The sequence below is a fragment of the Lampris incognitus genome, chromosome 18 (genome assembly GCF_029633865.1).
Source record: "Lampris incognitus isolate fLamInc1 chromosome 18, fLamInc1.hap2, whole genome shotgun sequence".
Taxonomy (NCBI): domain Eukaryota; kingdom Metazoa; phylum Chordata; class Actinopteri; order Lampriformes; family Lampridae; genus Lampris; species Lampris incognitus.
In genome coordinates this window covers 27587309-27601046 of record NC_079228.1, presented here as the reverse complement: position 1 = coordinate 27601046, position 13738 = coordinate 27587309, and the positions used below count along the sequence as shown (strand labels likewise).

The following is a 13738-nucleotide window of genomic DNA, read 5'->3' as shown; positions in this document are numbered from 1 at the left end:
AAGTGCAAAGTGATAAACAAATTACATTAAATAAGTGTACATGCATGTTCTTTATGCAAAGTGCACAGATGCTATTGAGAGATTAGCTTCATCCCATGATGCATTTCTTTGTTTATGCCCAGGGTAACATTAGTGATCACACATTGCTTTGGAAGAGAACGAGGTCTTCTCACTAACAAAAGCAACAGAAGCTGCTTACCATTAACAAAATATACTTTTCAGACTCGCCGGGAGAATAGGAAGTACTCTAATCTAAAGTCAGATTAGAGTACTTCCTATTCTCTCCTGGCTTTTATCTTTATGGCGTTGGTACATAATTACGACAATTTACAAATTACACAGACCATACAGCACAGGTATGAATGGTAGAGGGAGAACAGGACATCACACATGATACGAATGAAGAACATAGTGCGAACATACTATATACCAACATGCATTTGACATTTAGTAGCTTTTTCATTGCAACCTTGCACACATTCAGCCTAATTTCAATTCTGCGTCATATTAGTAACGTTTTGCTCCTGTCCTTCTATGGATGCACAAAAGCCCATCACAGTTATACGTGATTTTGCAAAAAAAAAGTACGTTTTAAAAGCTTAACATAAGCATTGATGTTTATGTATCATATGTATATGTATGGTTTAACAGGCAGCATGGTGGTGCAGTGGTTAGCGCGGTCGCCTCACAGCAAGAAGATCCTGGGTTCGAGTCCCGCGGTAGTCCAACCTTGGGTGTCGTCCCGGGTCGTGTCGTCATCCTCTGTGTGGGGTTCTTCACACACCCGCATACTGGGAAAAAGTTCTATATAAAACAGTTCATTAACTGTAGCACCACCTCTGTGGTGTACCTGCCCTTGTGGGAAAGCTTATGTTGGCCAGACAAAATGCCGCCTGAAGCAAAGGGTGTCTGAGCACAAAACAGCAATACGCAACGGCACCATGGACTATGCAATGGCCAAACATTACCATGAAGCTGGCCATGGCTCTCCAGCTTCTTTATGCTTTGTTGGACTTGAACAGGTGTCCACTCCAATTAGAGGTGGTAATATTGCAAAGCTACTCTCTCAAAGAGAGATGGTTTGGATTTACATGTTAAATACAATGGCTCCAGCTGGCTTAAATGATGATTTCATTTTGAATCGTTTCTTCTACATGTATGTAAAAAAAACAATAAAAAAGAAAACAAAAGAACTATCAATTATTAACTGTATCACTCAGATTTATTGTATATATTGTAAATAGACTCAGCAGCAATGGGAGTAATAATTGTGATTAGCCCCTTGGATTGTTGCTGGCTACTATTTCCTATGTGGTTTTGGATCGGTTATTTGGCCCCCTATGGTTGCTGATGGCTACTGCATGCTCTATAAATTAGTAGCAGTAGCCTACTGTGTTTTTGTATTTCTTCCAATTTTGTCTTTGTGTATTTCCCAGGTGCCTAATCTTTATTCTGTGATTAATAATCGCTGAATTGGATGTGGATCTTACCTCGGGAATATATTAGTATGAACTAAGTTTGAACCTTTTTACCTTTTTATTGGTCTGTCATGTGACCTTTGCTGATCTGTGTCATGTAACCTTTGCATGTGACCTTGCTGACCTGTCATGTGACCATTTCATGTCCTGTATCATGTGACCACTATGAAGCCCTATATAGAGCACATGCCATTAGTTACACTCATGCTCTGATGAAGGCCTGTAGCAGTAGGCCGAAACGTTAGCATGTTTTGCTGGCCAAAATAAATTGGTGAAAATTAGGCACTGTCCCTGTCCTTTTTCAAATTGGTGAGTGCTACCCTACATCCTTGGATGTGGTTTGTGAAGTATATGTTTTTTGGGTTTAGCGCCACAGTAAAAGTTTCTTTTTTGGGAAGGCGCATCCAACTCCTCCATTATAAGCATTGATGTATGTGTATGGTTTAACAGGTGACACGGTGGTGCAGTGGTTAGCGCAGTCACCTCACAGCAAGAAGGTCCTGGGTTGGAGCCCCGCGGTAGTCCAACCTTGGGTGTCGTCGTCCTCTGTGTGAAGTTTGCATTTTCTTCTCTCCGTGTCTGCGTGGGTTTCCTCCGGGTGTTCTAGTTTCCTCCAACAGTCCAAAGAGATGTAGGTCAGGTGAATCGGCCATACTAAATTGTCCCTGCATGTGCGTGTGTTTGGGCCCTGTGATGGACTGGTGGCCTGTCCAGGGTGTCTCCCCGCCTGCCGCCCAATGACTGCCGGGATATGCTCCAACATCCCCATGACCCTGAGAGTAGGATACGCAGTTTGGATAATGGATGGATGGATGTCGTATATGTATCATATGTATATCTATGTCATTGATGGGGACCATGTGTGTGGGATTGTTCCATCTGTATGTGGGCAGCATTCTCTGGGGTTTTAATTCCCTGCACCATGGAAGAGTTCGCAGTTGGGTGTGTGTTATTTCCCTTGTGTATATACTGCTAAACACACTGTGTCAGGGCATGGGGCACATCAGATGTTAGATCAGACTGTGCCAGAGGGCCATGCTCAATGTTGCTCAGATTGACAGATGGCCAACAACTTCCAAGACATCTGCTTGCTGTGATTTATGCCATCCATGCCCAGATGCTAAGTAAACTACATGATGGACAATCCATCGGTTTTATCTCTCCTACTCTAAAGGGGCAATCACAAATCACCTGGACTCAGCTTTTCTCTAATTTGATTCAATACACTTTATTAGTCATGCTTTTGCCCTCTGGCAGGAGTGCAGGGCCAGCTCTCTTGTTGCAACCATGGACTAGGTAGGGGTTATGTATCTTAATCATGGATACATGGACATTTATACCTGTAAGAGGAATTGAGGCCAGGCCCTACCATGGGGAGGCATCCTCATTAACCGCCGTGTCATCCCGCCACCTAAACGGCACTGTTTATTCCTTTTCACAATTCAAAGATCCGTGAAGCCGAAATGAAGGGCCGTGGAGGTTAAGAATTAACAAGCATCTCAAACCATGTTCTTGATTACACAAACATCCTTTCCAGACGTTCCCAGCAGGCGTCTCAGGTGCATTCAAATCAAGTGTCCGGTGGATTTTAAGTTCACATAAGTGAGATAAGTCTCCTGGTTCAGTCTGTTTGACAAGGTGTTTGTCGTAAAGTACACTTAGTATGTGCTTCCGTGCCATATGGGGGGAGGGGGGCTGATGATGCGGAGTAATCGGGTATTTATTTGAGCTTTAACACCCAAATGGATTTTAATGGACAGGGATGCTGAGAGCTGTGAGCTAGATAATGTACCCAAATTCAGAGCGACTCTCCCAGGGTTATCTCACAGTGTCCACAAATTAGTCTCGTGTCCATTGTCAGTGGAGCCATTCACCAAGTATAGATTCATTGCATGACATGTGATCATGTTGCCTCTGGTCGTTTCTTGTTATTTGTAGTGACTTGTTTGTGAATCCAAATATCCATTGTTCAAAATCATACTAATAGGAAAGCCAAACAATGCAAAAACCGGAGAAACCCCACCGCAGACACAGGGAGAACATGCAGACTCCAGACAGAGGACGACCCCCCAAGGTTGGACAACCCCGGAGTTCGAACCCAGGACCTTCTTGCTGTGAGGCAACAATGCTAACCACTGGGCCATCGTGCCACCAATGCAATTGTATTGTGTATAAGGGTGGGGATACCTGCAGTCAGTTTAGACTGAAGAGGTCACTTAGATGAGTGATTAAACATTTCTGTCAATAAACGTTGTGTCGGCCGCTCTGGTGGTGGAGTGGAATAAATCGCCATTCTTGCAACCCGCTCGTCATGTGGCTGGGAGGTTCGTATCCCAGACTCGCCGTAACCGGTCACGGCCAGAGCGTCCACGGGGTAAGGCGTTCATTAGGCCACCCTTACCCGAGGGATAGTGGGTGTAGATCAGGGTATTGTTCGGGGAATCGTCGTTCTCCAGCGACCCCCCTGGCCTACCTGGGCGCCTGCAGCCAAGCAACTGAAAGCATTCTCCCTACGTCTCCTTCGCGGCCGGAAGGTAATGCAATCCATGCGAGGCTTCAGTGTGTAAAATAGCGAGAGCAGCCGACACGAGTTTGAAGGAAGCTGGTGTAACAACTATCTCCTTCCTGTGGAAACGTGAGCCAGGAGAGTTATTCGACTAGAGTTCCGGCCATATGCCATTGGGTTAATCGGGTGGGATAAGGGGGAAAACTAGAAATAAATCTATATAAATAAACGTTGTGTCCAGATGAACTGATTGAACTTTCTGTGATTTTCTTACCTGGATTATTGGGTACACTTTTTTCCACTTGTTTTAAGAAAAGCACAGCTTTCATAATCACTATTACCTGCAGATAAAATGACTTAATTCAACACGATCCAATATTATTTGGCGTGGAACACACTGAGACAGCTGATGGTGATAAATAAGATACGCAATAGAAAATAAATGTACCCCCACTTGCAATCCAACACCCATCAGTGGCAATGCATTTCCATTCTCCATTGCACAGTGGCGCTTTGCCATCAAGGATAAGTGGGGAGATGCATTGTATATATATATATAAATTTGTGGGAGATTCTGGTCCCAAACAAACACCTTATAGGTAAAATTGCACTCAAAGTGGCACACCGTGTGTGACTTGTTAAGCAGACATCAATGCACAGTCAGCAAAATATAAACTGCTGTATATTCTGTCCAATCATGTGTACGAATATATCATTACTTGTATATTACATAAAGACATATCCAAGGAATCACAAAAATAATTGTGAGTACACAACATAGTAGTTTTATGTCTATTTATTGCACCAGCAAATTGCCACAAATCTTCTCTTGTTGTTAATCAAGATTTGCGTTGAAATGGCTGGTCAAGCCAAAATAGCCCTTAAATTACAGGGACCACTTTGTATGTCAATTTTCAGCGCAGAGTCAATTATGTTGGATTTGTGTTTGCTGATGTTGTTGGAAACAAAATATAATTTTTTCGAGGGACGTTAGACGAGATGGTGCTTCTATATCTGGTTCAATCAATACTGACATTTTCTTCATAAATGAGGCCCTTTTGATGGCGAGTAATTTGTGGTCATCAGTTTGAAAACCCTCTCTGAGAAAGCCTGTTTGGAAAATAAACTAAAAAATTTTTGCTCTATTTTGGTTGTGGCAGAGCCCCAACTAAAAGGCCCCTAAATTAACGATGCAAGATAGATAATAAAACTATTTTGTGATAGAAAGGTTTACTCTCACTCCCCAAACATCCACCATACAACCATGACTTACATTGTGAAACATTATCTGAAAAAAGCCAAGCGGCAGCAGAATAACTATGATGCTGGAGCACAGCTATGGCTGATAACATGCCTGATGGTTTGCCACAGATCCTGTCACTGAAGTGAACGGCTCTGCCGACAGTTTCACCAGTGAACCACACAGCTCTTTTAAATGTTCTTGAATCAGTCACACTGCTAACTACAAATACTCCATTTAAAAACAAACAAAAAAAAGCCTGGGGTATTGAGGTGGCATGGCGGTCTATTCCGTTGCCTACCAACACAGGGATCGGTGGTTCAAATCCCCGTGTTACCTCCGGCTTAGTTGGGCGTCCCTACAGACACAATTGGCCGTGTCTGCGGGTGGGAAGCCGGATGTGGATATGTGTCCTTATCGCTGCGCTAGTGCCTCCTCTGGTCGGTCAGGGCGCCTATTCGGGGGAGGGGGGGACTGGGGGGAATAGCATAATCCTCCCATGTGCTACATCCCCCTGGCGAAACTCCTCACTGTCAGGTGAAAAGAAGCAGCTAGCGACTCCACATGTATCGGAGGAGGCATTTGGTAGTCTGCAGACTTCCCCAGATTGGCAGAGGGGGTGGAGCAATGACCAGAATGGCTCGGAAGAGTGGGGGAGAAAAAAGGGGGGAGAATTACTGACCGGGCAAAGTGGGCAACTGCCCAGGGCCCCCGAAGGCCCCAGGTTTGCTGTGTGTCAATTGGTTTGTGGCAAATGTATGAAATGCAAATTTATTTGGGAACACACACCATTTAACCACAGTGTCAACTGAAATGATAGGCGTCTTAAGAGGGGACCTGTATTATTATCAAGTCTTGCAGCGCTGTCTTCATCATGCTGCTCACTTGTGTGTGCAGTTGGGGCCTCTTGTACTAGTGTATTATCTCTCATGTTATCTCTCTTGTATTAGTGTATTATCTCTCGTGCCTTTTTGGCAGTCTCTCTTTGTCACATCTGGTCTGCTGTGTGCACTGTACTCGATTATCAACACGAGTTGATAATCGGTCAAGTTGGAAGGGGGGCAGATCACAGGCCTGCAGAGAGGTTTTGTATAAAAGCTATACGTTTAAACTCAAAAAAAAATGTTTTCCGCTTTCCCATTGCGTGACAGCCTACTAACATTCAAAACTTTATTATTGTCAGCAGCTAAAACTAACACCAATAAATCCAAAGGAGTTGAATCAAGTGCAACTGGACTTGGTATATATCCGTGAAGGCGTTTCGCCTCTCATCCAAGAGGCTTCCTCAGTTCGTGCCTTTCTGACTAGACCAAGCTAGTCTGACTGGCTGGTGATGAGACTCAGAAAGAGGATAAATTCTGAGTCTTGTCACCAGCCTGTCAGACTGGCTTGGTCTAGTCAGAAAGGCACGAACTGAGGAAGCCTCTTGGATGAGAGGCGAAACGTCTTCACGGATATATACCAAGTGCAGTTGCACTTGATTCAACTCCTTTGGATAATCATGACCTGGATGAATGAGAACATTCACAGACATAACACCAATAAATATGGTGCAAATTTCTTTCGATACATAGCGGAAATTACATCTCCCACGAGATGCTCCTCATTTACGGATTAGATTTTATTTGCAAGCAAGACTGAGTGCATTATTAATGTAATAGGTAATATACTTGCTACCAAAATCACGGATTATTTGGCAGAGGGGTTACCTGGTGTTCCCAAAGGCTGAATTTGTACTCTCACGATTCAAGACGGTCTCATCTGACACTCTGTCAAAGCTGGCGATGGCTGCTAAACCCACCACCTGCCGGCTTGAACCCTTCCCTGCCAAACATTGATCCCAATGGTAAATATTGATTCTTTTAAACAAGTACTCTTATATTATCTAAGGAGTGTGTCATCCATTATAAGTTACAGTATCAGCCTTTCACTAAGTCCATATAAAGTCTTCTGAGACTGTAACTATAATTTAGGGCCTGACTTGACTTGACAGAATTCAGCTATCGGTACCTTAGCAGACACCTGACTTGTATTCCAGTGCCTTAGGTAAGTGGTTCCCAACCATTTTTCCTTGGAGGCCCCTACTTGTATCTAAGGAAAGCTGAGCCCCCCCAGCCCACACACACACACACACACACACACCAAAAGAGTAAAGTGATTCATATTGGCAAAAATGAACATCAATTACAGTCGTTTCCATTCTTAGTACCTTTACCTCTGATAATTGTCTCTTTTCTAATAACAATTCATTATCAGCATAACAAGTGATTGATCAGCACCTATATAGCTCTGTCCTACATCTCCCCCAGACCAGTTAACTTAAACAGCGGCAGTTTGTCACATATCCACATGCACATCAGGTGAACACTGGTTTTGCACAGCTACACAGTATGTGTTAATTTGGCTCTTAACAGTAAATTTTTTTACTCTATAAAGTAATGGCCAGCTTGGGCTTGCATACCTCTGACCCAGAACGGATGTCAGGTGTGATGCTACTGACAGCCAGCCTAAAGTTCTGGAGGACATCGAGCCTGTTACGGGCCTTTGCTTTATTGTTACAAGGGTGCTGAAGGCCGCTTCAGACAGGTACGTAGGGCTGAATGGGAGAAGAACCCTTGTAATTGCGTGTTTGGCCAGTCTGGGTGTAACAGCATGTCCTTTGACCATCCAAAACATCTTGCATCCATTCTCCTGGTAGTATTTCGTTGACACCTAATCGGCTTGAAGGTCAGCAAGCTCATCTTCACAGCCAAGGTATTCCACATCCTCGAGGCTGGAAATGTCCATCGCCCATGATTACGTTGATAAGTACTAGTCAACATCGGTGAAACGGAACTTTATTTCCTCCTGAAGCAAGTTCATGTCTCCAGTAAACTCACACAGTGCCACCAGACTGTTTCATCAGCAGTGGAAACTGTTGTGGGTCCCCTTTTGACATTTTCCTAACTGTGTACTCCAGTGTGTGGACAAAAGTGTTGAGAGCCTCTTTGCACTGCATGACAATGGATTCAGGGCCCTGCATCTGCTTGTTTGTCTCATTGTAGAGTGAATGTGTCTGTTAGGTATGCCGTTTTGATCCAAAACGCATCAGCTATTCACACAGTGGTTGATTGTGATCTTGCAACAATTCATTTATTTTTCCTGCAGTTCCATAAAATGCACAAGCACGTGTCCTTGTGACAACCAGCATATATCTCTGTGTGTAACAGCCTCCATCCATCCAGCCATTATCTGAACTGCTTATCCTGCTGTCAGGGTCATAGGGATGCTGGAGCCTATCCCAGCAGTCACTGGGCAGCAGGCGGGGAGACACCCTGGACAGGCCGCCAGGCCATCACAGGGCCTGTGTAACAGCAGTGTTTTGTTTTTTTTATTTTCCCCCCTTTTACTCCCCATTTGTACCCATCCAATTACCTTCCGAGCCGCCCGAGTCGCTGCTCCAGCCCCTCTGTCGATCCAGTGAGGGCTGCAGACTGATACATGTGGAGTCGCCAGCCGCTTCTTTTCACCTGGCAGTGAGGAGTTTCACCAGGGGGACATGGCACATGGGAGGATCACACTACCCCCCCTCCCCCCCGAGCAGGCGCCCCGGCCGACCAGAGGAGGCGCTAGTGCAGCGACCAGGACAGATACCCACATCCAGCTCCCCGCCTGCAGACACGGCCAATTGTGTCTGTAAGGACGCCTGACCAAGCCGGAGGTAACATGGGGATTCAAACTGCCAATCCCCATGTTGGTAGGCAACGGAATAGACTACCACGCCACCTGGATGCCCCCTTAACAGCAGTGTTTGATGCGCTTCATCCTCACACAGCTGGGCAAACAGTCTTTTGTTAGTAGGGCAAGCCTTAATGAAGTTTGCAACTTTATCAACACTTGCCAGGGTGTTACTAAGGTCTTCTGAAAGAGTTTTACTGGCAGTGCTTAGTGATGTAGCATGCAGTGGACGATTACACACCCTGGGGGTTTTTCGTTCAATTGACTATTAAATCCCTTGTTTATACCCATCATCGCTGCGGCCCCGTCAGTGCAGCATGCAACAAAATTCTTGTAGGGCAGCTTGTTGGATGAGAGGTAAAAGTCCACAGCCATAAAATATCTTGAATGGCAAAGGGAACATTCCTGCAGCTGGTTTTGACAATCTCCAGCCATCTTATCAATTCTGTCTTTGCCAGTGTTGTCAGAGAGAGGGACGGTTCGCACTTTACCCACCACCTATGGGCCACACAGTCGCTCTACAATTTTCAGGAAGGCGGGTTTTATCCAACATTGTGCGGCTTTTAAGCCTCAGTAATTAATAGCAAACACTCAAATGATGCCTCTGTGGCTCTGTGTAAACCAATACCTGCTCTTTCAAATGCTTTTCTGATGTTTGTGGTTCTTTTTGATAGTTCCAACTTCTTTTTCTTGGCACTTTCACGTTTCCCAGGCATGTTGTTTCATTCATAAAATAGTGATTCTCTGACTGCAAGTAAAATGATGATGAGCTAGCTAGCTAGCTGACCTCACGAAACTGATTGAGAGCGCAGGTCACAAGGGTTGAGAGGTCACAGGGGTGTGGCCTACTAAGTAGCCTACTATTTTTGAGTGAGGACCAAAATGTTTATCTTTTTGAATAGTTTTATATACAGATTTTTGTATAAATTATCCAGTAAGGTTGTTATTATGATTTTATTTAAAATGTCCAAATCTAATTTTGAGCAGACAAAGGGTCGCGTACCCCCTGTGATTTTTTTATGTCCCCTTGAGGGGGGGTAGTAGACTCCAGGTTGGGGACCAATGCCTTGGCTATCCGGTTAGGATGTCTTGATGCATGCTCAATAATCCAGGTAAGAAAATCAAATAAGGCTGAATCTGTTCTTTTGGATACAATGTTTATTGGTAGTTAATGGCCACACCCATATTTGCATATGAAACTGGTGGTTGGTTTCGGTCGTTATGCAGCTGTATTGTTTATAAGGGTGGGGATACCTGCAGTCAGTTTAGACTGAATGATGCCACTTAGTTGAGTGTTGAAATGTATCTCTCAATAAACATTGTATCCAGATGAGCTGATTCAACCTTCTTTGACATCCGGTTAGGATTTACATGTAATTCGGGGTTAAGTTCACACTGCAGGAGCTAGCCAACTCTACTGAGAGTCAAAGGGACTTTTCCACTTGCCACTAGATCATTAAAACAAGTGGCACATGCCTGATGGATTAGTTCAGGAAAAAGGGGGTTGAGAGCCTGCTGAAGTGCACCCTCTGCCTTGGAAAGGAAGCCTAAATCCCTGTTGTGCCGCAACGAATACCGCAAACAACCATAAATGTCCTCTCCGACATGAAAGGTAGCGAGACAGAAATAATGTGTGTGAGCGGTGGGGTCTGACGAGCTGTCATGTAGGGTGCTCTTCAGTGTTCTGTTTCATTTTCATTTGCATAAGTGCTCCCCGAATCTATGTGGAAAGTCATTTCCTTTGAATCATCTGGCAGCTATTCCAACACATATTTCCTACCCTGGCTTAGAAGCTTGCCTCAGTAGCAAACAAAATAAATAAAAATGTATCAACGGTTTCAAAACATCTCAACTGCCTGTACCTGTCTGACGCTGTTAATTACATTGGCCTCCGACGTTTCTCTTCTCTCACACGCCTTCTCCTCCTGCAAAGAGCCCTAAAATATTCGTGTGGCACACATATATAATACAAGCGTGTTACCCGGCGCTTTCAACCTCGAAAGCAATTCCATGTCATTTGCAGTTGTGTACAAGACCCATAACAAATGACTGATCACAAGATACTGGCTGCTGCAGCTTTGTAACTCTGACTGGCCAAGAAAGGTACAATTTCCTTGGCTTGGCTCTGATGGAGTGATATGTTAAGGTGCAGATCCGGAAAAGCATTTTCTAGCATTATATGGGCGAAATACCCAAAGCGCCATTAGAGCACTCACAAACAGCAGTCATTCATATTTTACATCAATACATAGGCTAGGTGATGTTTACCAGAAAATTAAATGTGCCATCGTGATTGCAGGCAGAATGAATAGCTTGCCGGAAAATATCCATATTTTCTCAACAGCAGGTGCCAGTTTTGTTGTCAGCCATTGAGTGACAATATTTATTTTTCGCAGATGCAAAAATGTAGGAAGAAACCGGAGCGGTTGTCTTCGTACGTTCCAGTTCACTGTTGGTTCTCTTCCTGAAGGCCTGTTTGTGAGCAGCGTGTGCATAAGCACCGAGTTATGCTTTTAATCCCCATCTGACACCCACTTCTGGGTTTTGCTGCAAATTTAATTCATTTCTTGCTGGCACGTAATTCATTTGGACTTAGTAAAAATTAAATTAATTTTGTGCATTCAAACTGAAAGATTGTGTGGTAACTATATCAAGTTGTCATTAGCCTTGAATGATGTATCACTTAATCATCCTGTTCCAAAACCAAAGTTGACCTATAAAGCAGGGCATGGATACATGCATGTGCCTTTCCAAGCACACACACACACACACACACACACACACACACACACACACACACACATCCATGCATGTGCGCGTGCACACACACACAGGCATAAAGGCATGCACTGACACAAACCTTCTTCACACAAAAAGATAAAGCAATGAATCAAGTTGAATCAAGTTGATCTGCTTGGCCCTGGTGTAATCATCCGTTCCCTACAGTAGTTGTAATGTTGCATATCTAGAAGGCATAATTGAGACTAATCTAATACAAGACCAAGTACACTTAAATGCATTTTAATTTGTCAAGGCTTCTCAGTAAGCCTAAGTAAGTGGTGCAGTACCTGCCAGCAGACCTCAAAAAGTTACTAAGGGAAATGGCTGTTTCTGACCAGAACTTCTAAGGGTAAGCTATCAACAGTTCTTTGTTTCGCCCCTCTCCTCTCTTGCTTTCCCTCTCTCTCTCTCTCTCTCTCTCTCTCTATCTAATTTCCTGTTAGAGCTGATTAAGCCGTCGGAAATGAAAATTTCAACACTTACACAGAGTCCTTGAGAATGCACCATCACTTCACAGTGATTCCCTCTTCCACTGGAAATCTTATCAGCCGCGCGTGTGTGTGTGTGTGTGTGTGTGTGTGTGTGTAGGTGTTAGGTGGATAGTGGGTGGGGCTCACAGGGTACGTCTTCCCCATCAGCCCTCACTTCCATAAACATTCAACCTAGACAATGAGTAAAACTCAGGTTAAAAAAGGAACCACAGCTTGATATATGTTCTTCACACCAATCACACTCTTTTTGCTTTCAGGTCAATGCACCGTCAACACTGCATCGACACAGACGCAGAACAGACTTTCTTTGCAAATGTCTGCAAAGTAGGAGAGCTGTGGTCTACTGTATGAATGTGACCTTAAACTACAACAGATGTCATCATAAGAAACAAGCTTTGTCAGATTGACTAACAGTGAGAGTGGTACAGATGTTTCTACAGATATCTTTACTAACAATTCCCACAGCCACAACTATGGATGCACATTTATGTCACATCTCCAATTAACCCTAAATCTAGCCTTTATCCTTATTTGATGCATTTAGAAATAATTTGATGCACTCAGAAGCCCACTTATAGCATCTTACTCATTTCATGGGCATTGCATAGACTTGCATAAATTAGATCCATAGCCTCCTGATGAAGAATGACAGCAGTTTGTACAGCATACACTCATGATCAATACTCATCTGTGAACCACAGTCTTTACATTCATAGTAGCAGATATACACTTAATGAATGTGGCGTGTAGATAGTAAATAATACCAGTCATTACGCTTGAAAGAGTAGTCAAGTGCAGAACAACATTAATGTTGTTCTGCACTTGACTGTGCCATGTGGCTCCATTAACAGCATAGGTTATGGATTTAAACTCTATACCGTGCTATGGGAGACCTTAATGTCTACAACATAGTACATCACAGTTGGAGCCATTTTTTTTCTTTTGAAATACCTGCATAATGCATCTGTATCATAGTATTCTGTTCTCTCATCCTTGCTAAGCTTTTCACTTTGCTCCCTACACATCACAACATCTCAGTCTCTCCTGCAGTATATTTTTTTCCCGTGTCACCTGGCACTCCACTGCGGTCCCTCTCGCTCTCTCTCTCTCTCTCTCTCTCTGCAGCTCTTCTATGGGTCTTTCACCAGCTCGACCTTGTGTCAGCCTCAGTCTCGCCCACCACTTCCGCTTGCTCCTGCTACCCCTCTCTCCATCCTTCCCTCGCTCACTTATCCTCTCTTTGTGTTTACCGTGTTTGTGACACAGCCAAGTTCTGCTCCCTGGTTTCTGCCAACTTCTCAAAACACTTCTTGTTTACTGCCTCCTGGAGATGAACTCACATGTGCAATCCTCAAGTTTCTCTCTCTCTCTTTTGCTCTCTCTCTCTCTCTGGCTCTCTCTCTGTCTCCCTTCCCCAAGTGCGTCTCTCTGTGTTTGACCCAGTCAACATGCCAGAAGGCGTTTGGAGGTTCTTTCCTGCAGATCCTTCTGCTGCTAAGCCAAAGAGACTATTAAGCTGTGTTAA

The 13738-nt window shown here is 44.1% G+C and overlaps 1 long non-coding RNA gene across 1 annotated transcript; it reads right to left on the bottom strand.

Moving 5' to 3' along the window:
* Positions 1-384: 384 nt before the first annotated feature.
* On the bottom strand, positions 385-12217 carry LOC130128228 (uncharacterized). Its single transcript, XR_008811901.1, has 3 exons — positions 12206-12217; positions 6934-7048; positions 385-804 (listed from the first exon to the last, which is right to left on the bottom strand). It is a non-coding gene; the product is annotated as an uncharacterized LOC130128228 (long non-coding RNA).
* Positions 12218-13738: the final 1521 nt, after the last annotated feature.